Below are 27,199 nucleotides of genomic sequence, written 5' to 3' on the forward strand. Positions count from 1 at the left end.
CTGAGGATGTTGACTGACAAAGCCTATGCACTGGTTTTCTTAACATTATTCATAAATAGAGTCCTTACTATCAGTACTGATGCCTCAGGAAGAAAAGGAGAAAGATGTTTTTATGAGCTTCTGATGTGGAATGTGAAAATGTGCAATTCTGTCTGTAAGGGAACAACTAGCCAAAATCCTGTCATTGTGTACTCTTTGTAATAAAATGAAATAAAACAGAGACCAGGAAAGCTGCCAGTTTTTCTGTGTAAAACCATGTAGGCTAATGTATATATGTAGCTTTAACACATGATAACACATAATCTTGAGTCTCTGTAATCACTTTATGAATTTACCTGATTTTTTCCCCTTTAGGCAGAGGTATGAAAACTTACTTTGTCCTATTCATTCTATGTCTTTTCAGTGGCATGATTGTTCAGTACATTTATGCAGTCTCATACTTTTTTCACTAATACATTTCCCTAAAGCAGGAATTTTAATAATTTCGATAGCAGCTGTCCAATTAAGAAATTTCTTTTTAGCTACTAGCATAAATTTTGCAAAATTAAATCCGGGTCATGATGCAGCCTATTAGGAATCTCATTTAACTGAATCTGTGAGGGTTGTATGGTTGCAAACTTATGACAACTGCAAACTTCAGTGATGCTTGCTCACTAGAAAATTTGTCAGACGTGCATTTAAAGTAATCTTCTATGGAATGTTAAGTACATTATACAGTGCTTTTTGATTGAAATGGCTCACAGACTTTCTGGAATATAGAAAGTATTAGAGAAAGTTATTTGTACAGCTGAATTTTTGAAAAACAGTGTGGTCTTACACCAGTATGGAAGATAATGAAATAGTGTGGTTCAGTGTAACATCGATTATGTTGAGCTGAGTCATGGCAATTAAAAGCAAGAGTGAGGTAGGTTCAGTACATCTGTTAAACACAATTAGCTAAGATGTTGCAGAGCAATGAACATTTCTCCTTAGCCACCTCATTCTTTCTTCTCAGTAATCCTTCATAAATTGAGGAAAAGGTTAAGTGCCATGTAGAGGAGCTGTGCACCACTGCATATTTGGAGACCATGACATTTTTTAAGATCTGTAGGAGACATCTTTTCCCCTGCAAGTTCACAACTTGGCAACTTTTATCATATAACTGATTGGGAGTACCTACTGGTACATATTGATATTAGTACATATTAATAATCTGAGGAAAAATAGTGGAGGGTATTAGAGGGTGGGTAAGAGCTGTGTAGTTTCATATCTTTGCAATGGTAGTGGGAGTATATGTGTGTGTGTGTATGTGAATGCATACACATACAGACTCTAATCTTTATGGAGTTTTTTATACAGCAATTTTTCTGAGCACACCCCAAATACACGCAAAGGTACAGGATCAAAATATTCTCTCCCCACATCTGCCCTCTAGGCACTCTGATTCCATTTCTCTTTCAATATGCTAGAGCTTTTCAGGACCTAGGAGCAGGAGTGCATGTTTACTTGTTCAGATTTTTATGAAGGTTATGGTGAAAAAATGGGTTTTGTGGGCCTGTCCTTCCTCTCATCCTCGCTGGTTATCCCCAGTACTTGAAGCAAAGATTGAGAGACATCCAGAGACACTGGTGGAGTCAAGACAAAAGATTTCATAGAGGAATATCTCTTTATTCTATGCATCCACCTGGAGAGTCACTGAATTGTTTCCTTTGCCCCCAAGGATGCTGGAGATGGCACATTCTCATTTTAGTGGGATTTAATTTTCTAGGGGTTAAATTGTGTTTAAGGCTTTATGTCTGTAGGTATACTCTACTCCAGCCTGGATTTTTTTTGCTTTTGTTCTCATTTTTTTCCTTCTTTCTATGCATCTGTTGCTGACTATTGATCTAAACCTGTGGATTTAAGGTGACAGTTACATGAGCTGCACTTGCCTTAAATGCATCATAAAGCTGGAAACTATAAAGAATGCCATTTCTTAGTGTCTGGATAAGTCTTTCTATGTCACAGCAAAAAAGTGGAGATCAGGGTTTCCAGATAACATATTGCCTGTAATCTATTTTTGTGCTAGGCATCAAGTTTCAATTAACCTTTAAAAATTAATAAATAAAATATGCAAAATATTTTTACAAATTATACAGACTGATGCATTTAATTTTCCTGTGCTTTTAATCTGTATTCAGCTACAAAATTGATGTGCATGGCTGCCATTCCAGTCCAGATAGGTGTTCCTCATTCTGTTGCTGATTTCAATCCTTACTGAAAAATAGTCCTTAAATATGCCCTGTGTGAAGATTTGTCGCCATCATGGGAACACGGTATTCCTTTCATACCTGTGGTTGTCCTGTCTAACCCTGGAAGTTGAAACCTTCACATCCTTAATATTAAACTGTCGTTTTTCTGCTTGCTAAGTGAGGTATCTCATCCAGTTCCAAGGACTTGTGAACCTTCAGGTTCCTCAGATGGACTTGAACTTGCTCCTCTCCTAGAGCAAGTCATTCTACATTCTCTGTCTCTGACTTCAGCAAATTAATAAATTTAGCCTACCAATGTAGGGGTTCTTTATAAATTTGTTTGGCTAAAATATTGATGAGCATTACTAGTTAAGAGAAGAAGAGCACTCGTGGTGGAATCATAATTTAGTTAAAATGCTGATGCTTAACAGTCAAGAATGTTAGAGACAGTCCATATCCCTAACTTTGGAGACCATTGGTATTTCTGTGAAAAATTGGTACAGCTTGAAGTAAAGCAAATGAAAAGCAAGGTACACAATTCTGCATTTTGTCAGTTAGGAATCCCATTTTTTTTTGTGTTTTCTATAAAGATGAGTTTTCTTATTTTTCTTCATGCTTCTAACAAATAGCTCTATCTTAACTGATTTGGAAATAGTTTGCCTGAAAATCTCACTTGTTCAGTTCTACAGAACATACATTTTTATTTTGTTTAGTAAATAAAAAACATATTCAAATGCTGCTCACATTTTAGCGTCATGGAAATAACATTGGATTTGTAATTAAACACGTTTTCATGGTATGTCGTACAAGTGAAAACTCTGTATTAGAAGCAATAATAGTGTTTTTCTCATTGTATTGTTTCACTGAACTTAGGTCTACTTTACAAGAGCATGACAATAAAGTCAATCTGAATTAGCACTACGTAGCACTTAGTAGCCAATGGGTTTGGGAAAAATTGTGAGAGATCATCAGATTCAGTGTGGTAGTTCTTCCATGATACTTGATCAACTTCTAGCTGTCATTGCTTCTGAGAGTTTTGAATTGATTGCCAAGCATGAGGAAAGTTATATTGAAGGGATAGAAGAATGAACAGTGCAGGAAAAAAATGAAGACACAGAGGAAACAGTCAACAACTTGTTGAACCATTTATAGCACAAACTGGAAAGGAACTAATGAAATTACAGACTGGGGCTTGAGGAGGGTGTTCAGGAAAGCAGATGAGAAGGGAGAATGAGCGCAAAGGAGTAGTTAAATTAAAAAAATGTGAACAGTATTAAAATGTAAAATTTTATAAGTAGTGGAAAATTGTCAGGCAAGGTAATATCTCGAAAAAAAGTTAGTGGGGAAAGCTGCAAGATATATCTTTTTTTCCTATTAAGTAAATGAAATGCTGTAACATGATGTAGAAAAAATATCAAAGTGTGTGAAATGACCCATTTAATTGAGACAATGTGGCATTACCATCTTACTGGTTCTGCAAGGCTGCTAAAAGGGCTCTTTGTGATTCAAGCTGGAGACAGCTATGCTGAAATCTATGTGTAGACAGATAACTATGCGGAAATTTAATATGTAGACAGATAACCTTAATAAATATCTTCTACCAGGAATGCTCCTATGGAAGTCAGCGGAGATAATTTTGATGTGAGACTCTATATTGTGTAAGGATAATGCAGTCTGACTTATTAATCTGAAAAATTTCTGGTCACAGGAGCAGAACAGCCAAATCAGTATGGAACCAAAGATTATTCCCAAGAAATTCAGTTGTCATTGGTGACAAAGTAGCTAATCCAGATAGTTACTGTGAACATGACAGCTGTGGTAATAAATGACTGAATATTTGCTGAACTGCTGTTTATACATGAAATCTTGTTTTACAGTGATAGAAATCTTGTCACTACAAACCCTGAGTAAGGGTACCTGTGCTAAAGAGGAGGACTGAAAATTAAACTTGATAAGATGTAGAAGTGACTGCTTGCTTGCCTTAGCAGGCTGAGGGTGGCCATAGCACCCACATCTCCTTCTCTGATCTCAGACCCTACCTCCTGGGGGATCACCAGCAAGGGACCAGGCTGCAAGTCACAGGAGGCACACTTTGCTTCTGGGAGAGAGAGGCACTGAGTGTGCCATGTTGTCATGGGCATTGTGCACATATCCAGCAGGAGCTGGTATGGAGCAGAGCAGGTGCCAAGGGCTAGCTGCAATTCTGGGCATTCAGCCAGCTCAGTGTTAGCCCATTTGCTTTTGAGCAGTGGATATTTGGATGTTCCCATGATTGCTTATGGCAAGAACGAGCCAGCAGCTAATAAGGGTAGTGGTACATTCTTGCTGAGAAACAGCAAATGGTGAGGAATTTTGCAATGAAGGTTTTTCCTGGGGCACGTCCATTTGTGAGCCAGCTCTGATATGCTGAGCATTTCCATGGCATTTCCTCACATAAGTGGGCAGGAGAAGCTGTCATTGGTTCTGTGTGCACCAACCGAGTCTGTTAAATGTCAGGCAATTGGCAAAGACACTCCTCTCTTCTTTGCCACCCTGATATCAGCCAGGCTGCCATGGACATCTGTTCACTGGCTCTGTTTGTGTAGGAATGTGGTTGTGTCAATATGTTAGTGTTTGGAAAATGTAGACTAATAAATTCTGATACATGTTAATAAATTTAATTTTTATAATTTTATATGTACTTATGAGCTTGAGACCATCAAAGGTAGACTTACTTGGGAATGAATACTCTGCTAAAAACCTGGTAGAGGTCTTAGTATCTGAATCTGTTCTGCCTTTTTTTAAGATGGAAAGAAAAGCATTTGAGAGCATACATGTTGCAACATTTTTAAAAGAGGCTATTTTGATAAATGAAGGTGGCAATTTTTTTTTTTTGTGTGTTAAACAATGAGCATTCCCATATTTTTTACCTTCAGATACAAAAAAACACTAACATGATCGAACTGGGATTTCTAAATGAACAGCATACATCAATTGAAATAAGATGTTTGTAGTGATGGAAAATTACCATTTTCATTGATGTTGAGGTGAAATAGATTGCAGAGCTATTTCACAGGAAATCTTTTGAGTACCATCACAGTGTTTATCTTCCACAGTTCAGCATATATTTTTGCCAAGTCATTACTTTCAAAGAAGTATTTGAAGAGTCCCAAAATTTCAAAGGTAAATCAAAAAACCAGAAGATAATAATGAAAGAAAGCTCTTTTACTTTCTTTTCCTTGTTCATAGTATAAAAAGAAATTCGTAGTAATTGTGGGGTGGCAAAGGGACATTTTTTCTAGCTGGGTTTCCTACAAAGTCCTTGTGGAAATGATCCCTTTTTTGAGTGTGTGCCTATATCCTCCTGTATTTTTTTCTGAGTTTACTCACTTCAGGACAGGCTATTCTTCCTTTTTTTAATCTAGGGCAATTTCAGTAGTCCAGCTTTCAAAAGCAGACTTTCAAAAAGCTTCTCTGGAAGTGAGCTACAGTACTGAGGTCAGAAGAATAGATCAGGGACAGGTAAAGAGACAGAAATCTTTTAACTAGGCACAATTGACAAGGAGAAATATCATTGGGAATATCTAAGTCCAGCAGATCAGAAATAGATTCAGTTAGAACTGTTGATTAGTCCACTTCATTGGGTGAAAATATACAACTCCAAAGGTATATAATCGTATATATATTCAGTACCAGAATAATCTGCCTATATATATATATATACACACATATATATCTCTGTATTTAAGGATATGAATGTGTGTGTATGTATGTATAAATTTGACTGTAGAGCAAACATCAAGAATAGCTGATCTACTTAATTTAAACTATACAAATCTACTGCATCTTAGTAATTGAGAAGGCAAAAAATGGGAGATTATTTCATGACAGTTAATGTTAGAGATTTTGTCCTGAAGTTCTAATCGCATGCGTAATAACCAGAAGATTCAGCTTGAAAATATTTACTAGACACTTCTGTGATTCATTACTTCAACTTTAAACAATGCAATAGTACTCCCAGTTCTACTGCTTGCAGCCAAAATCTATTTTTTTTTTTTTCAAATTTGTGCTCAGGAAAGAGTAAAAGCTTTCCTCCAATCCTTCCCTCGTATTTTCATGATTTAGAGGCCTGTACATTAGGCACAATTGAGTAATTCAATTTAAGTAATTATGAAAAATGCCCCTCCCTTAAAATTCTTTGCACTAAATGTACAATTAAAGGAATCTCTTCTTGATTTCAAAACCCATCTGGGACATTATTTTCTTCCTCCAAAATCTCATATTTCAGCTACTGGTCTTCTTGATCAAGTTAAAAGATAACTGCTTTAATGTCTTAGGTGTCTCTCCTGCATAGGATAAAGCAAAGGAGCAAATTTGCATTTACTGATTAAGGGTGGATTTATGAGCTTCTACCACAGCCTATATGTACTCCAAAGAAGACATGTTTTACCTGATTACTCAGATTCCTTTTCTAAGAATAAAGATGGTTACTTCAAAACTACAGAGATGTGCTAGATTGGCAGGGGAGCAAGGGACGATATTTCATTTCAGGGTATGTTAATGCATTTAATATTATATTTTTGAAACTGAAACAAAACATTTTAATATCTCAGAAATGTGATAAGAGATCCCCCATCAGAATTATTTTATTTCTTTTTCTTTAAAAATATTGCTCTGAATTAGAATGAAAATGTTTGATTTTGTTTTGCTTTACAAGATTTCCCATGCACTGACAGCTTACAACAGGGCCCTATGCCACAGATCTAAAGGCATTGTTCTCTTATGCTTTGTGTAAATCTTACAAGTACTGTTTAAATCAAAATCTGGCTATGTTTAACAACCTATGTTTTACTTTCTTCGCATAAACATAGACATAAAGTATAGAGTGAAACTCCTCTACGTATGTATAAAGCTGCATGGGAAAGAATGTTGCTCTGCTTGTTTTTGCTGCATAGTAGGTGCAGTTTCACTTAATATAGCTCTGTTCCCATGGAATTCAAACATGTTATTGTTAGAAAACTCTCAAAATACTCTTGATTGTAGGATCTATCAGCTATCATGCATCTTCTCTAAATTAGTTTCTTAGAAATGCAAAGGCTGTCTTTTAACTGAGTTGTGTGTTAATTTTAATTTGTTTTTAAAAAGTCTTCTCCTAACTGGCTTTTTCCTGGAACAATGTTTTACATTCTAGCTGGTTTTGAGGGCTTTGAAAGAGAAATCTACTGAAAAATACCTAAATCTTCTGGAAGATGTGGAAAATACCTGAAAAGAACTTTTTTAAGTCTCAGAAGCTTATCTGACTTACCAAGAGGCTTTGTGTTTGGAGAGAAAGAATGGTCCATGCCTCAGAGCTCACATGGAGAATATTGTGGTTTGTTTTACAGTTATATCTGCTTCATCTGAAAATTGCAGGAGCCTGGTGTGATCATCCGCAGTAGTGATGATGGACCTGCAGACCAGAAAAAGCTGTTTTTAATATACTCTTAATAATTAAAGCAGTCTGTAGGTTTTAGGGAATACCCTTCACATGAAACAAACCCAGTGAAAGCAGTGATTTGATGCAGGTGGGCTTCACTAATTTAGTAAAATATATTTACTAGTATTGAAATAATATAGCCTTTTTTTCCTTCTCTATTAGGTATTTGTAACAACTTTATGGCGTCATGAGACAAACAAAATCTTTTTTATTACACTTGCATTAAGTTATGTGCAATTTTGGACTGAGAAAGTACCTAATGACTATTCAAGTTAAGATTAACGTCTCAAGTGAACAGTCCTCTAATGAAACAAACAAAAATATGAGTATAAAAATATCCTAGACTTTACATCATTAAATCCAGGCAATGAGGACTGTAGAGGAAGGCTGAAGGCATACTTTCATGATCATTAGGTTGCATCGTATGCGATTTAAACAGCTCTGCCTCCCTCAGAATGTCTTTAAACAAAACTCCAAACAGTTATTCTGGTTTTAGTAAGGGATCAAACACCGGAGTGTACCTTCCAAGAGGGAAATAGTAGATTGTGAAGTCTTTCTTCAAACACAATACTCAGTGGTGACAGTCTGGGTTTGCTTTCTGTAGAGTTGTGTCTGCACACGCTGAAACCTGCTAGCTTAGCTTTGCTTTAAGTATGTGCTTTAAACTAAAGCAGTTGGGAGAAAAAGAAAATGGTGATTCATGATAGTTAACAGAAAGCCTTCTAATTGTCAGTTTCAGGAAGAACTCTACTAGATGTTCTTTGTTTCTCTTTAAATGAGTGTTTTGTCCAGTTTGATGAATATAATTTTTGTGAAAGGTCATTTTCATTCACCCTAGACATGCAGTATGGTGACTCATTGTCCATAAGCAGGCTGTTATTTAGCATTTTTCTCATTCTGTGTAAAATTAGGCAGTGAAAATAAAGTTAATGTATGTTAAGTGCCTCAGGCATATTTCAATTCAGTATTAACAAAGATTGGAACATTTTCAAAATATTTAGGGTCTGTCACTTTCAGTTGTTTTCATTTTAAATTGATGGCAAGAGGAGTTTCTTTTAAAATGTAATATATTCTCAGTTGAGGGGCTAATCAAGAAAACTTCATGATATATGTAGAGCAAGGATTGGAATAATAATAAAAGTGGTTTATGTTCCAATCCACAGACATGGCTTAGAAGGGTGCATGTGTCTCTGCAAAGATGAAGGGGGATGTCATGTACATTGTCCATATTATGTGCTGATTTTGTGAAATGCTGAACATGGGAAAACCAGAAGGGTTTTAAGAAGTCCATCCACAGACATTAAAGACATTGATAGCAGACATAAGGGAGATCAGCCTCAATGTATTTGAGGTTGGAGATGGAACAGAGGAAGTGTTGAATAAAATGTTAATTATTTTGAGGAGGAAGAATTATGTCTCAGGTTATGAAAGATCTTGCTTTAAAAAAACCCACAGTGACTGTAGTACTCATAAAAATCTATCAGCAAGACAAATAATAAGCATATTAGTTGCTCTGGTTTATTGTGTGATCACATAGCGTGAATGCGTTATGTTTAACTGCTGTCAAAGGCTAAAGTTTTCTGTTGTGCACAGGGCTTGACAACACCCACACTCTATTTAACATTCCCTTTTGTTTCAAACTGAAATCCTAAGTGCTGCATGAGCATTTGTCAGACTGTATTTATTGAGGTGAAAAAAATCAATGAAAAAAATCAGTGTGACCTTCCAAAGTGTCTAAATGCCTTTCACCCTCACAGCCAACAGGATAAGTCTCTTACTTTCTTTTGAAAATCAATGATTTTACTAGCTGCAATCATGTCTTTTGAAGACAGATGGGAAAAGTCAATGGGAAATGTATGGCTAAAAAGCTAGAGAACAAAATACAGATTGAGCTGTAATGTAAAGCTAAACCCAAAACTATGTAAAAATTATTTTTCTGATTTATGAGAAGCAGCTCACTGGTTACTTTATTTTTGGTCATAGCCACATGACTAGCTATATGCTAGAGCAGCTAAGCAGAGTCAATGGGCTACATCAGGGTTTGTGTCCAGTAAAAATTAATATGTCATCTCTGTAAACACTGACAAGTGTGAAAATTTACCAGCCCATTCAAAATATAGTGAGTTTCTGTAGAAGCCTTTGTGCTGTCTTTAGCTTTATTATTTAATTATAAAAATGTTTTGCAATAGTTTTAGCAAGACTCCAGTTGTATGAAAAATAGCACCTAGAAAAGACAGATATCTCTGTAAGGAATGGCTTATATGTTACTGAGCCATCTCCACAGTTAGGGGCTGTACCAATATTGGTTGCGATCTTGAATACAGGTTGCTCAGAATGGAAAATGTAATGATAATGGGTTGATTTTTGAAAACTTAGTCAATAACCCAATTTATTTCAATGCACATTTTTTCATATGGAAAAATTAAAGTCTAGCAGACACTTAAGCTTAAAAATCTTAGTTTTCAATACTGTCATCCTATTTATGGCTAAAAGCTCAATATGTAAAAACATTAAAATCCTGACTGGAAAATTAGTCTTATTTTGGTAATAACACACTGAATTTTTGGAACCAACAATGTCCGTGAACATGGCTAATTACTGCCAGTAACCGGTAGTTAGACTGTCATGGTAAAGGGAAAGAAAAGCCAATGGTACAATTTGCGGTTAGCAACCATTATTTATACTGTTACTACAGCAAAACAATTTTTTTGTTTAATTATATATTAAAAAGAAAGCATTTATTAGTAATTTAATTAATAATACTCCTGATAGATTCTTTTTAAAGTTAAAGCACTCAGTAAAGATAGGTAAAGATAGGGCAAGCACACCATAAACTTGTTTCATTCTTTTTACTTCTTAAATAAAAGGGGTTTCCTCTTCAGGTAGGGAAAAACCGCTATGCTTTATCCTGCTGAGAATACCAGTAAATATAATAAATACAATGAAGACTAATGGTATGAATTCTCATTTACTGTTCCATGGACTGCTACAGCAACATTTTGCATAGATAATATCCTGCTTTTTATGATTCATCACTACTTAGAATGGCTATGGGAAAGTAGAGAATTTATGCAGCTTTTCCTACTGAAAACCCCATTCATAAAGATCTTAAAATTGAGATTATCTTTATAAACATCTGCTCTGCCTACAAATAGCATTTGAATAGATGGGATATAATTTTCAATGGTTTGAGTTTCACTTACTGATGTTGGAAGGTAAGGTCAGCTTGTTTCTTTCTGTACACCAGTGCATGCCTTCATTTCTCTATCAAAATAGATACTTCCTGAAAAAGTTGTTGCCACTTAACCACATTACTGCAGCCCTTAAGCACAAGGAGCTTGCACATGAGACAAGCACTGTGCTAGAGATTATGGGGATCTGTAGCTTGCAATTTAGCAGGACAAAAAATTCCAAGTTTGTCCATATTATTATTGTATTTAGAATATCCTTAAATACAATGATTCTTGGGCACACAAAAAGGCAAGCGGTGGAACCAGTGTGGGGATATTTTTTCATTAAAATGTGGTTGAAGATCTCCCTTTATATTTCACTCATACTTAATGCTGCACATAACTTTTTCAGTGAGCTCATTCTTTTCTGTATGCATGGTTCAGGACCAGTTCATGTTATTTACAAATCCTTAGGTTGGATTGCTTCTAAATTGTTTCCAAAAACGGAGAAAAATAGATAATAAGAGAGAAAAAAAAGGTAAAAAAGGAAAAAGGTAAAGAAAACATATACGAAAGATTTATATATTCAATTTATTGTAAAAGTTCAGAGACTTGAAACTAGTAAGCAATCTGACCTTAATAGTACTGTTTGCTTCCAATTTATGTATTTTTTATGGAAATAATGGGAAAACAACTTAGAAGAGGTGAGAGCAGGAGCACTTTATTCCTATAGCTACAGGAGAGATCACAGGGCAGCAGAACATCAGTCTAAGTGTTTTTTATATTTTTATTAATGGCACAGATGAAGGGATCATCAGCAAGTTTGCAGATGATGCCAAGATGAAGTGGTGCTGTTGACACTCCTGAAGGTTGGAATGTCATCCAGAGAGACCTGGACAAGCTCAACAGGTGGATCCATGTGAATCTCATGCAGTTTAACAAGATCGAGTACAAGGTGCTGCACCTGAGTCAGGGCAACTCCCGGTATCAACACAGACTGAGGGATGAAGAGATCAAGAGCAACCCTGTGAGAAGATTCAAGAGTGCTGGTCGGAGATTGCTGCCTTCAACAACACCACATACTGGACTTGATCTAACATAAACACAGCTGCCTACTCCCTTGTACTCTTTTTTATTTTTTTACCCTGAGATGATTTCTGACTTCTGCTTTGGGATCTTATTTTCTTTTTGGAGGCATCCACATACAAATAAATACATCCCACTGAAACTGGTGTACCTTACATGGTTTGAATGCCAAGGCACTCCATAAGTGCTTTATTTTACCTAAGCTGTTGTTCCTTCTATAGGAAACTTACATACCTGAAGGTTTAGGAGGGTGGTATGAACACATCCAACATTCTGGAATCCCTTTTGGGATATTGGAATTTCTCCTAGTTATCTGGCTCCTGTTTGCACACATTTCAATTAGGGGACTCATTCTGCCTGGGTATCAGCTCTCCTCTCTGTTGCTGACATGTGTCTCCAACCCAACAGACACCAGGGCTTTAAAGAGAGAGAGACAGGATCCTTGGGTATGTGCTCCCCATCACAATGCCTGGCCCCAGCCCTCTGTGCCAGCCAGGCCAAGAGCACTGGCATGCCAAGAGGCTCCCATTGGAGGCTGCCAGCTGAGCTCCAGTCTGACCTGAAGCTCCCCATCTCAAAGGTTTCTGGGAGATTGCACCTCTCTCAGGAGTAGCAGAGGCTTTCAGCAGGGACCAGCCTCCAGCCAAGCAGGATGTAGGAGTCAAGCCATGGCATGATCTTCCACACCAAAAGTATGACAATTTGATTTAGATGAGTTCAGAGCAGGAACAGATTATTGCTTTTGCAGAGACCACATACCATCAGCACAACAGCCTCTGCTGATGTGGGCTCTGCCCAAATGGGACAGTGATGGGTTTATATACCTTTAGGGTGCACAGTCTGTTCTTCACTACAATCTTAACTAAGCAGGAGATAGTAAATAATGACAGCAACTGAAGTTCTTCATAAAAGGAGGCTCAAGACACTGCATTCTTTTACAGATAATCTATTACTTTTTAATTAAATGCTGCTGACTGGCATGATCTTTAGCTGCAAATCTCAACTGTGAGTCTTGCAGAGGCCTGTGAGGCATTAACTTTTACTTCCATATATTCCTATGTCTGTTCAATGGGGAGAGGTAATCTTGCAAGATACAAGTTTTGCCAGCATCTTATTTATAAGGAAGTGACACAGATGCCAGAAACCAACTGATCTAAATCTTACAGCTCTGCTAATATTAGTGGAACTGCATGGACTCACAAGGCAAATAGGTTTTGAACCATTTCACATATGTTTTAAAAGCAGCTGCCTTTGTAATTCTGTTTTTAGAAGTAGAAACCAAAGTGTCATTACTGCCTTAATGAATGAAGATTTTGTCAAAATATTAAACATCTAGATTTCTTCTATTTTCAGTAAATTGAATGATAATATTGCAACTGAATTTATATTTCTCTATGTATACATATCAATCAGGCAGTTATAAAGATTACTGTGGTGGAATGTTTAAGAATGATGAATCAGCTCAGTTTTATAATCTAAAAAAATCTTTGCTAAATTAATTCATTAGCAATCTGACACTTAATAATGATCAGTTCTTACACAGTATTAATCATCATAACTGCACATACAAAGAAGTAAGTCTTCACACTAATAGCCTGAGCAAGTTATAAGGCAGCACTGTGAAGGGACTAATGGCATTATTTAGGGCTGTTGGCTGGAAAACATGGTGTGTCCTCTCATGGAAGTGACAATGATTGGCCTGATCAGCTGTTGGACAGGAGAAACCAGAGCCAACATGGGTTTGTTGTCTTTTTTTTCTCTAGCTTTTCTTGCTGAAGCCCGATGGTCTTAGGTTATTATCCCTTGCTTGAAAGAGGCTCTTTGCTAATCTTGTTTTCTTTTGTCTTGCTAGTAATTATTGTCTGTGTAGAAGAACACCATGCCTGTACATAGTCCCCTCTGTTTAGCTTGTCCTTCCTCTGGTGAATTTTTTACTGGATGTCTCTTCTGGGCAACTGAATTCATATTTCCCCCTTCAGTAATCACATTGGTGATATAATTATGCAAACCTGTGTTTCACTGTGCCATTGCTGTATTAGAAAATACTTGCATGTTGTTGTTAGTTTTACTATTTTACTACCTTTATACTGACATTAGCCCTTTTAGGTACATTTATAATTTACAAACCTCTGTGTCACAAACCTCAGCTTTACTACAGCTGCTTTAATTTTTTCCATCTGGTATGCTATTATCTGTCCTGCCACAGAGTGCTTGCAAGCAGTTACAGCTGCCCACAGAGCATAAAGACAGTGCACAGCCCAGGAAAATAAGTTTTGCTCTCATAGCAAGTTCATGCTACAGGAAGTTCTTGGCTTCACCTGTCCCGTTTAACTGCATGGTGTGTGTCACTAGGCGTTGAGGACCCCCTGTTCTCCTGAGCATTACCCAAGGAAATAAATCTTTCACTGGTATCCCAACACATTGGGAACAGTTATGCTTGAAATATTCTCTCACTATCTTTTTGTCTCTTCCCTGACCTCCACAAAGAAAACCAGAAAGAATTAAAAGAACTTTCCAGTTAAAAACCCACGGCTGTAAGACATGTTATTGAGCTATCTCGTTACTGCCACATCTACTAGGATTGTACACTGAAGCAGATTTTGTTTCATTTTGGTTTCTTTCCCCAAACATTGTTTTGATTTTAATTTTTTTGTGAGTGTAGTTTGATGCTGCTCTGTCAATGCCAGCAATTTTACTAATAGCAAATAGATAGGAAATATGCCTTCTGAAAAGGCTTAAAGGGGTTAGCCACAGTTTTCAACAATGGAATTATAGCACAGATGGGACAATCGCCTGATTAGTACAATGGGTCACCAGCATTGAGTTGACATCAAATCAGCGTTGAGTTGACATCTATTGAATAGGCCAGAGGACTTTGATCAAAGAAGGTCAATAAAAATTCATTTGCAGCTGAAATGGCCCTGGAAGTAAGTATGAAAAACTTTTAAGACATAAAAGTAAATGGAGTTAAGCAGGAGAAGAATCAATAGGAAAAAGTAAAATGTGCACTGCAAAGTAGTCTAACTTTCTAATTTTTAATTTTTTTTTAAAGCATGAGTTGGAGTGAGATATGGTACTTGGAAGTCCAAACAGTCATGTTAAAGAAATGATGCTTGGAGGAGTTAAAATGCTACACAGGTTTATTTAGTACTAAAAGAATAAGGTCATAATGACCAACAAGGAGACTACACAGAAAATTTTATGTGTTCTGTGAAAAAGGTTTCCTCCAACTCCATGAATAGAACAAAAACTTAAAAACTTCAAAAATATATAAAATTCTTCTGTAAATTCATCTTTTGTTTGAGATATTTTAAGAGTTTAATAGCAATAATGGGATCAAAGTTGTGACGCTGGTTAATCCTGGAGAGCCACAATTGCTTGCTAACAAGGATTCTTTGTACTTCTAAGCCCTTACATTCATGTATTCCCAGTTTACTCTTGCTGCAGATATTATCAATACAATGTGGGCCGGATAATTTTGTAAGGAAAAATAGAAAATGAATGAATGAATGAAATTAATTATAAGCAGAACAGAGGGGTCTTTTTACCTGATAGTCAGAGCTCCATCAGTATCTATCACTCCTGCAGAATTGTAGAGTGTCTGAGGAATTTGTTGTTGAAACCATACTCACTAAACAAACCAGATTGTAAAACAGGTGGACTTGCATTATGCTTAAAAAACAACCTGTGAGTGCATTTTATTGTACCTCACAGTGGTCAGTATCCATAGGAAAGTGCCTTTGCAGATACTAACTGGTCTAACAATAAAAACCTCCTATAACTATTCTGGCTTTGAGGTTTTTGCCTTTCTACTGCATATTTTGTACACAGGGAGCTTCATCCCAAGAATTCAGTATTGATAACAGAGATTTCTATTTAAGGTTTCTGAAATTTCCATTTCAAATAGTATATTTCTTAGTAGCTTCTTTAGCCCTTTGATTCCACTGCTATTAATTTCACTTATTATTAGCTACTATGCGTATTTTTTTTTTATTTCTTGAGATAAAAAACATATAGAAAAATATTTCAGTGTCATTAATCATGGAGAGTAAGTAATAAGACTCCAATTCTTTCTTGTGTTGGCTTTACTATTCAGATGAATTTGTGCTGGAACACACTAGAAGCAAGCATAGATTTGTTTGGCTAACAGTGAATCTCCACTCTTTCAAGGATACAATATTCATCCTGGTGCAAAGAGGTGGCTTCCAACCCCTCAGTTAAGTAATCTGTCCCCACCAAGCCATGACTTCACCATGAGAGCCATCTGCTTCAAGGTAAACTTGAGGCCTGTAAAACCTAAAGGGAACAGGTTAAAATATTTTATTAATTTTTTGCCTTTTGCTGGTCATGAAGAGGATGAAAGACAGAAGTAAAATGCACTAACTTTACTATCATTCATAAAATGTTACACTTTTGATGGCGAGCATGCATGTCTTTGTCCCTGTTCCATGGCTTGTGTCTGGTATCTTGTCTGTGAATATGACTTCTATGGACATCCAAAAAATGTGTTTACAAGATTCAAGTAAAAAGGTTTCTTTTACTTTTCTCTCCATAAATAATTTGACTTCACTTACTTTAATTTTTTTAAATTTTCTTTTGTATTTTTCTTAATATTGACCCCATTTGATCTGATAAAATTATTATCAACAAAGATGGGCTTAATGTAGTGATTCCTGAATGGAATATCAACTGAACAAATGAGACAGAAGAAACTGGAAAGCTGCCAAGAGAAGAAGATGGATATAGAGGGACCTCAGGCCACTTAGTGTTGGCATCTCTTTGCCTTATGAAAGTAAGAGAATTGTGTGCAGTGTACAGAGATGACTAGAGAAGTATTTAAACATGTTTTCTCAGTGATGTCTACTTTATAATGCAATGACCACATGGGTGTCATGCAAGTTAGTCCTAATTTTCACAGATGTAACCAAGATAAGAAGGAAGTACTTGATCTTGTTTATTTTTCTCAAATTTCTTCACAATATTGGCTAAAGTACAGTGCAAATTTCCTCTCTGGCTACACAGGTATCTTTTTTCGTCAAAGCCCCTTCTCTGTGTGACACAGTTCTTCTTCAGTGAGTGCAGTAGCAGCAGACAAAATTATTCTGAATAATCATCACATGCGTGATGAATTAAAGACAAAATACAAGATTAATCCAAGAGTCTGAAAAATTATCAATAAAGAATTCTCATTAGCTATGTGTGGTGCCCATAACTGGCCTTTTTGACTGCATAATCTCCAGTGATAATTGTTTGTGACACTGGCCAATTCCTCTGTAATTATTCTCTTTTAATTGACGCCAGAAACTGATTTCATTCCTTGTAAATCTGCTTTCAACAAAGCAGTTCCTTCTTGCCTTTTCTTTTAGAGTAAACAGAATGCTTTGCTATTGTTTAAAAACAATAAGTAAATAAAGTAATGAAGTCAGTGATTTCACCAGTGACTACAGATAAAGGAAAATCCTGAAGAGTCTTCCTTGTCTTACTCCATGAATATTGTGTGACCTTGTTTTAGGATGGGGTTTTAAGTGAAATCCCAGTCTTAAGGTGGTCCATGAGATTTAACACTTTGCTCTCTGTAGTACCAAAATTTCTTTGAGAAAGTGTCATGTAGTTTTTAGTTAAGCATATGTTAATCAAATAATATAAGAAGCAAAGGAAGAAACAAGGAAGCAAAGGAATGTGGAAGATTACATTTAAAGTTCTACAACAACATAGATTGCCTGATCTGTGGCTGAGTGATGTGAAGAAAAACTCTCAAGTTAAAATCAAAAGACAATAAGCATAAATTTTCTATAAAATTTCAAAATATATTGGGGAAACTACTGATTAATTGCAAATAACTACTGATTAACTGCAAATATGTAGTTCTAAGTTCTAGGGTGTGGTGATAGTGGTTGTGTTATAATAATGTTACAGTCAAATAATCTATTTACTACATTCAGAAAGAACAGATGAATCTACTTTACTCCCTTTGATATTGGAGTCCAGTAGCTTCCAGGGTATAAAATTATTTGCTGTAATTTTTTTTTTCAAATTTTGTTGTATTTTTGGCCTTCTTTATACTTCCATCCTGCTAGAAAGCAGACATACCCAACTTCATCAGAAATGTTGTTATCATTATTTCTAATGTAAACCTGGATATTAGAAAACTGACAGGAATGAAAAACTGAACCCATGAGATTCCAGCCAAGTTTTATCAGCCTGAGAGGCTGCTCAGTAAATTTCATTATTTCAGGGTATGCAAATGGTTTCTCATGCCTCACATCTCTCTGTGAGTTCACTTCTTTCCTTTGGAAACTGAATTAATGTCAAACTTCAGTGTAAAGCACACTTGTAGCCACCACTCTTGTTTGTTATTTCCCAATGCACGTGAAACTAAAATAAACTCCTCTCATCAAAAGTTTGCCAAACACCATTTTCACTGTTCTCATATCCTCAGCATGGCAAAAGCAGGCAGCCTTTTGTTTATTACAGGGTGCTAAATGTCTATAGGGGACTCTCATGTAAGCTGGTCAAATTGAGATACAAAAAATGCAGAAAATACAAACTTAGGGTAAATTATTGTCCTGGTGATGGTAGTTTCCTGCCATGTCATTATGGTTGTTAACTCACACTCAGTGGGCTGAAATAATTTCTGAAGAGGTAATACTGATGGAGGAAGAATACTGTTACCTTTCCGAACAAGCTGGAAGCTTGAGTTTGCAGGGTTTAAATGGAAGTCCAACTGACCTGGGGAAAATGTGCAATAATGGATGGAAATGTCACTTCCATTTCTTAAGTGAAATCTTAATACAAAGAGATGCTCTTCATTTGAATTCCTAGTGTATTATTTTGTGGGTAATTTGGTAAAAAAGCTTTTACTTCGACAAACATTACAGCTCTCAGATTTGGTGACCCAGCAAGTCATTCCCATTCTTGAAGTGTTGAATACCTAATCTTGGGATTTTTCTTGACAGTTTTGACTTCCATTTTCCCTGCCAGATGCTGATTTAAACCTGTTTGCAGATTGCAGGCAAGCATCACATCACAATTGCTTCATCTTAATTTCATATTAACCCTCTGCCTGCCTGTCATTCATAGCAGTAGGAGAGACATAGCTGTCCACAGCAGCTTGCCTTTGTGTAATGGTCTTTTGAAACTAGCTTGGATATCACTTAGATAGTTATAAATAATTCACTTAGATAATTATAAATAATTGAATTAGCTGCCCTCTGGTAAAGAATTGAGATCAGTGGAACATTTCTTTATAATTGTATCTTAAAAATGAAACCTCTAAAAGTGGAAATGTTTCTTACTATTTAGATGTAATTATATCTGCATAAAGTTTTATATTTTAACAGAAATCCAGAAAAAATCACCACAGTCTACCATTTGTGTTAGTAACACGAACTGGTTTTGTACACATCTTCAGCAACCTTGTTGATTGTAAATTTTCAAGGTCATAGAACTTTACAAGGCTTTATGAGAAAACTGTTGGCACAATGAGGCCCAGATTCTGCAGTCGATGTAAACTGTAACCGGTAGTTCTCAGCAACTTAGGAGCTGGTTTGATCTGCTGGGAGTGTTGGGCTATTACTCTTACTGAAAGCAGAACAGACATCTCATTTGCTGAAAGTAGACTAATTTATGGAAAATTCTCTGACAGCTGACTTTGTGATAGATATTTATCCCTCCACCCATTTCTCTACTTGTGTATAAAGATTTACTCTGCTTGATACTGACCACAGAAAATGATCTTCGATCATATGAGATTAGACTCATATGTTAAAATTTCCACTTCACTTCTTAATTTTACAAAGGAAATTGAAGAAAAATGATCATAAAAATCTTGTCTGAAAACGTTTTCTTTTAAAAACAATAAAAAAGTATTTTAGTTTCATGCACACACAAAAATCCTTATGAAGGTTCAAGGTCTCATTTTGTGTTCCAGTGTTCAATGCATAACTCAAAACATTTCAGAATGAAATATTAAACTATTTTGCCTAAAAGGGTCAAACCAAAATGCTTCAGTCTGTCAGAAGTTTTTCTTCTATTCTCTTTCATGTTTTTATTTCTGAATTATGAGTATAACCCAAATGAAAATAATTTTAGATAAGTACCTCTTATAGACTTTGAACTGGTGTTTTGGGATTTCAGTTTTGAGCTGTGTGAAGTAGGGTTCCACAAGTGGTTCTTTTCATACCAGAAATTAGCTTAGAGGACATTCAAAGCCTGATCCTCTTTGGAGGTAAATTGATTTGATTTATTCTATTTAAGGCCTTGATGCCAACAATGGATTGCAGTTTCCTTTCATCATTTTTCTGGTGGTACAGCATCGAGGTCCAGGCCACAGTTTTGTGTTGCTTTTCTTTTTATCTCTTCTGGTCTGAATTTTTGCAGTCCCACTTTTCACATGAACATCACTCAAATTTGAGTAATACTTTATCAGTGTGTCCCATTATGATTTATTAAATCAATAGATCATTGGAGTGACAGCTGGCTCTGATGATGTATGATCTAATACATCATAAAAACAACACCTCATTGGGATTATGTGTTACATAAGATGGATAGATAAAATCCTTCCTCTTTTTACTAGCTGTAAAGGGGACTGTTAATAAGCCCTGCAATGGCATTAGAATGAGAATATTAGAATAAAGTCAGATGGTATTTCTAGTTTTGACTTCTATTTTCACTCCTGAACACAGAATGGAACAATGTATGTCATAATTATTTTAGCTGTAGCAGCAATAAGTAAGGGAAAAAAGCAAGCCCATCCTTTAGACAAAATGCAATACTTGGTATTATTCAGTACAAAGTTTCTCAAAATAATCTTGTTCCCTTTTGCAAAATGAAGCTATTTCCACTTGCAGCCCAGTTAAAGTTGTGAGAAGTCAAATGCATGGACTTTAGTATGCTTGAAGTAAATCACAGAAGAAGAAAGCAGAGAAAGGTTTGAGAACCACTATAAAAGGTCGCTAAGAAATCATTTCCAAATAGTCTGCAAATTTGGAAAGTGCTGTGCACTTGGTTGAATAGGCAGATGCATTAGTTTACTGCTGCTAACCAACTCTGATTTTCTTATATTTATTGAAGCCATGGGGGAAAAGACAGTGAAAAACCCACAAACATGTAAAAGAAAAGTTTTCCTCAAAAATAGTGAAATAGATCATGCCTCTTGACTTTTTAATCTCTGTTATATAAGAAATGGGGAGCTAGGAGTCAAGGGAGAGATTGCTTAAGAAGCTTTTAGGTACAGGAAAAATACACATACTTAATAGCTTACTTGGAAGACTCTCACCTTTCCTAGCCAGAGGCAAGAATCTATCGGTATGTTTGTATTGTAATTTAAGACAAAAAGCATGGTGAGTAGAATTAGAGTGCCCCACAATGACTACATTTTTTAAGTTCACCTGCAGAAAATCCTCTATTGTAAGAATATTAGCTAAACTGCTTCATGTGGAAAACAAAAGGGATTGATCTTCTTGAGGTCTTCAAAACACATAGCAGTCAGTGGGGTTTTCTTCCCTATTTCCTCCTAGTCTTGCAGCTGTTGTGATTTCACGTCAGCTGGCAGGCAAGCCACTTGCATACTCCACCAACAGGACTGGGGAGAGAATAAGGGCAAAAGCCAGAAAACTCATGGATTGAGATAAAAACAGTTTAATTGGGACACCAACAGCAGTGCACACAAACAAAGCAAAACAAGGAATTTATTCATTGCTTCCCAGGGCAGGCAGGTGTTCAGCCATCTCCAGGAGAGCCCTGCTCTTAACAACACACTTAACAATAACTCCTGAAGACACATACCATCACTTCAAATTCTTCTCCTTCTTCCCACTTTATATACGGAGTATGAAGCCATATGGTCTGGTACTGGACTCAGCTGTTACAGCTGTGTCTCCTCCCAGTTACCTCATCCATGCTGCCACAGGGGCTGTGTGAATAGCAGAAAAGGCTTTAGCTTTGTGTAAGCTCTGCTCAGCAACAACAAAAACATCTCTATATCATCAACCCTGTGTTCAGTGCAAATCCAAAACAGAGCCCCACACTGACTACTGCGAAGAAAATTTACTCTACCCCAGCCAAAACCAGCACATCAACAAAGTATAAACTCATTCCAGAGGAGATCTTACTACTTCAACTGAAAGTGAGGAGACCTTTTTTCCCCAGTATGAAGCTCAGGGGTCCATTCCAATTCTTCCAAAGGCTGAGGAAGAATTTCTGTCAAAGTAAACATATTTATGAGATGTTAGCTGATTTAGTCAGAACTAGATTTTAGTCCTTTCATTTCTTTTGGGTAGCAGTGGTTACAACCAAAACCAGAACATTTATAATAATTTTTTATCAACCAGAAAAAGGAAATACTAGGAGCTAGAGAGTCTGGCTTTGCCTTTCTTGGAAGAGGAGGAAAGAAGGAAAAAAAAAGAGAAACACAAAGGGTGATTATGAGGAAGGAATTAACCGAAAATACAGACTATTAAACTTTAAATTGAGCTGGCTGGAACATAATTTCTGCTGACTTCTAAAAGTTGCCTCAAATTACTGTAACTTCTGATCCTATTTCCTTGCTAAGGATCCTTCGATAGATCTGCAAAGAGATGTAGCTAAGAAAATGAATGGTAAAAAATCATTGAAATGGCTCCCCTTGATTTCTGTGACCCTTTATACTGACTGTGCATATTTACTTAAAATATTTTAACTTATGTGCTGTCGAAGCAAAAAATAGTTTTAAAAAATAGCAGGTTAGGCTTAGAGCTATATATATTTTACAAAACACCCGAGAAACTGGCACTTTCATTCACAAAGAGTTGGGAAAGTAGTTAAATGTAAGCTTGGATTCTAGCATGAACTTATGGAACCTCCTAACTTAATCTCTGAAGCAAGTCATTATCAATTTTCAGTGCAAATCGGCATGCATCTGGTATTTCTGTTTATTTTCTTTAATTATGAAGCCACAGAGTTAGTTTTTGTTTATAGGAAAAGCATAGAATCCTATAAGGGTTTGGGATGAAAGAGGGTCTTCAAAAATCATCTAGCTTCAACCCCCTTGCCATGGATAGTGATACCTTCCATTAGACCGGGTTTCTCAAAGCCCCATCCTACCTGGCCTTAAACATTTTTAAGGATGGGACCTCCGTAGCTGCTCTGAGATTCCTGTCCCAATGCCTCACCACCCTCACAGTGAAAAATTTCTTCCCAATATCTAATCTAAACTTGTTCTTTTTCAGTTTAAAGCTATTCCTCCTTGTCCTATCACTACATGTCCTTGTGGAAAGTTCCTCTCCATCTTTCCTGTACATCCCCATCAGGTACTGGAAGGCTGCAGTGTGGTTTTCCTGGACCCTTTCTTTTTCCAGGCTCAACAGCCCCAACTCTCTCAGCCTGTCTTCACAGGAGAAGTGCTTCTGCTCTCTGATCATCTTCATGGCCCTCCTCTGGACTCACTCCAACAAGTCCACATCTATCATATGTTGGATGCGGCACTCCAGGTAAGGTCCCATGCAAGAGGAGTAGAGGGGGATAAAAACCTCCCTTGCCCTGTTGACTGCACTTCTTTTGATGGATGCCAGGATAAGGTTGGCTTTATGGGCTGTGGGTGCATGTGCCTGCTTCAGCCTCTCACCCACCAGCACCTTCTTCTCAGTGGGGCTTCTCTTGATCCATTCTCCACCTGGATCCATTCTCTGTGATTGTGCTTCAAATTACCCCAGCCCGCGTGCAGCATGTTGCACTTGACCTTGCAAAACTTCATGATGTTTTCACAGGTGCCCCTTTCAAGCCTGTCAAAGTCCCTCTGGATGACATTTCCCCTCTCCAGTGTGTCAACTGCACCACTCAGTTTGGTGCTCAGCAAGCATGCTGAAGGGTTGTCGATCCCACTGTCTGTGTCACCACCAAAGATGTCAAAGAGATGTAAAACAGGCAGTAAAGCAGTAGTGCGACCAGATATAATTCCAGGCCTCTGTGCAAACTGCATTGCATCATTCTTTCTGGATGCCTTTGCTGAGCTCTGATGGGAATTCCAAGAACAGAATTAACAGAAATCTGCAATCTGCCCAAATTTTAGAAGGGATTTTTCCTTAGTTTCTGGTGAGGGAAAAGAGATCCCCAACTGCAATTTGCTGGTGCATTATTCAGTCTGTCTTACAGTAAGTCTTAACTATCATGTGCTGTTGCTGCAAATTCAAAGATGCAGATTTTGGCTCCTCTAAAATACTATCTTGTGGTGCATCTAGAGCTTTGCTGTCTTGGTTTGTGGAAGGAAAGCTTTATGGAAGTATGCAACTCTCATCTCACACTAAAAAGCATGCTAGGAAGTGATGCGGCAATATTTTTTGATTATTAAAATATCTACTTTCACTCCAAAAGCTTATCTGGACTGTTGACTCATTTTAGTGAAACCTCATCTCTTTTTGAAAAATTAAAATCTTCATTTCAATTTTCTTTTCTTTCTTGCAAAATTTGGGGGTAGATTAGTTCTGAAATTTTTGTATGTCTCACTTTCAAATACCTGTTATTGTTTCTGTTATTAAAAAATAATCTCTTTTCAAGTTAAACATTTTTTAAGGAAAAGTTTTTTTCTTTTTTTCCCAATCCCAAACCAATTATTTACCTGTGGTTTTTTTGTTTAGCAAACAGGAAAATATTCTTTTTAAAAAACATGGCTGCTCAACCCAGCAACTACAAGCACAAGCTTAGAAAATCGCAAATAGGAAATGTGCGTGGCTTTTCTAACAGCAAGGCCTGTTAACACCCAGAAAAAGTTCAGTTAAAAGTCATGCCAACTGGTTCCTTAGCTGAATTCAAGCTAGCCTCAATAGCTTTCTGAAACTGACATTGGTATTCAGTCCAAATTTGATGAATTTCTCTGGGGTTTTAGTGAGGTCACCTTCCGTATCTTACTGCAAGTAAAATTATGTTGTTTCTGTAGATTCATATAACCTTAAAAATCTATAATATTATGCAGGCCACAACAGAAATGTAGAATTAGAGTGGGTATGGTTAAGGGACTTTTATTCTTTGGTAAAACCTATTCCCTCAAGTAAGAGCACTTGATAGGGCATCTTTTTCTCTGAGATCTGGTGACAAGTATCAGATTAATCCACAAAAAATTTCTCTTAGCTGATCCCATTTGTTTGCAATGTTACTCAGAATTAGCTTTCAAAATCAAGTGACTCTTCTCCTGCTTTCCCCTCACACAGAAATATCAGATAAAGATAAGTAATTTATTTTTCATTCATATGGCAAAGACTGTTAAAGAAATGGGCTGTTTATTACATTTTAGAATCAAATGCATCAGCCTTGTCCCACTCAAGCAGCCGGGAATACGGACCTGTGCTTTTAGTAGAGAGGAAGAGTATGTGTATAAATTGCCAGGCAGCAGGATTCTTTAATGCGCTTAAGGCCCCCCAAAATACAAATGCAGAAAGGTTTTTTTCAATCTCCTGTCCCTTTACCCCTTTTTTCCCTTCCTGCTTTGTTTTCCCTTCTCCTCCCCTGTTTTATCTGTCCCTCCTGCCCTCTCATCTTGCCCCCTTCCTCCCTCTTTGAAAGTCTATTAGGACCTTTTGTTCCAAAATCTCAGATTGGCCAAACATGCATACTGACCCCTTCTTTGCCTTATTTCCTGTTTTAATTGAGTGTCAAAGGCCATATATTGCTATTAGAGCAAGACATGAGTGGCAGCAGGGGTCAGGGACTCTGTGGCTTTCTATTAGAGCCATAAAACCAAAATTGAATGATAATTTCACCTGCTCTAACCCCAATTTTTCCGAGATGTGATAGACACTGACCTTAGTGTTTGACTGCTATTGACTATGTAAACTGCAGCCAACCTAATTCTGCTTACTAAACAATAAATATGCCCTTTTTGACCAGGATGGGAAATAAAACAATAAAACATACACACAGAAGATTCAAGCAAACAGAATAATTGAGGTGACATAAAATGATAAAACAATGTCTCACTGGAGAGGTCAGACCCTTTCTTTGACTAGTATTCCCCTCCAGTTCTTTCTTCTACCAATTTTAATTTCTTCATTTTGGCAGAACATCCTATGTCCATCTCCAAGTATTGAAACATATGCAGTAAATCTTAACTGCTGAAGAAGTCCCATCTATGCCACTTGAAATGTTTGTGATCTCAAGAGGAGAGGGTTGTTTTACATTTTTTGTGTGTATGGGAAAAAGTGGGAAAAGTGTTTAATTTTTTTAAAGAAGACTTTTTATTAAATACAGAAACATTTCAGAAAACCTTCCTGGTCAAAAAATAAAATGAATAAAATAAAGGCTATATAACACAAAAAGTAAGTACTTAAATTGTTAAAATGCTTCTATCCTTTTGTTTTTAATATCTAACTTGGGTTTTGCAAACAGCTTCACATACTGTTTAGATGAGCTGAGGTACTTCCTTTTACCTGGTCTTTGATCCAGGTCCACAATGAGGAAATTTCAAAATGTAGTTATTTGATGGTTTATATATTGAGGATTACTTTTATATATATGAGGTAGCTGGTGTAAATCTATGATATTTAATTTTAAATTCATTGATAATTACTATATGAGAACTTCAGAAGGTGCTGAGACTCATTCTCTTTTGAACATTTGACTTACGGCTCTGAAAGAGACCCACAGAAAAGTATTATTACTAAAATAATCCACTCATTTTACAAATTATCCTAAATCTTCAGAAAACCTTGAAGACTGTTATCAATCACAACTTTTTACTTGTTCTACCCAGAAGTATTTACTGATCCCTAAAGAATATGTTTGCCCAGACTGTAGGTTTTAAATCAGATTATGCAAAACAATACCAGCAACATCTGCAAGCTTTTCCATAGCAACAGTCAGAAACTCCTATGGGTCAGAAAGGAGGACAGCCGTCTTTCATTTCCTACTGATGTCAGTATCCATGGAAACCTCTTTTAATAGTATCTGCATCAGGCTGAGAAAACAGGTAAGCTCTCTTCTAAAAGCGGTGCATTAAAATAAAAATTCTTTGCAAGGTCAAACCTTAAGGAAGAAGAACCCATCACTGTAGAGAGAAGGACTCCTGTAAATCCTCAGTTTCTTTGCTAAGAATTCAGAGAATCACATTAGCATTCTTGAACACAGACAGAGGAATGTAAAGCCTAAGATATTACACCCCTGAGAACTCACTTCCTTTGCTAGGAGAGTATACAGAGGATGTGATTACGTGAACTGAGAGATTAATTATGAGCAAAACTCAGTGGGGAGAGACTGACACAAGCATATGTAGTGTATGTTTAAAAAAAAAAAGGCTGAGCTGCAGGAAC

This window comes from Geospiza fortis, unplaced genomic scaffold (assembly GCF_000277835.1).
Source record: "Geospiza fortis unplaced genomic scaffold, GeoFor_1.0 scaffold203, whole genome shotgun sequence".
Lineage (NCBI taxonomy): Eukaryota > Metazoa > Chordata > Aves > Passeriformes > Thraupidae > Geospiza > Geospiza fortis.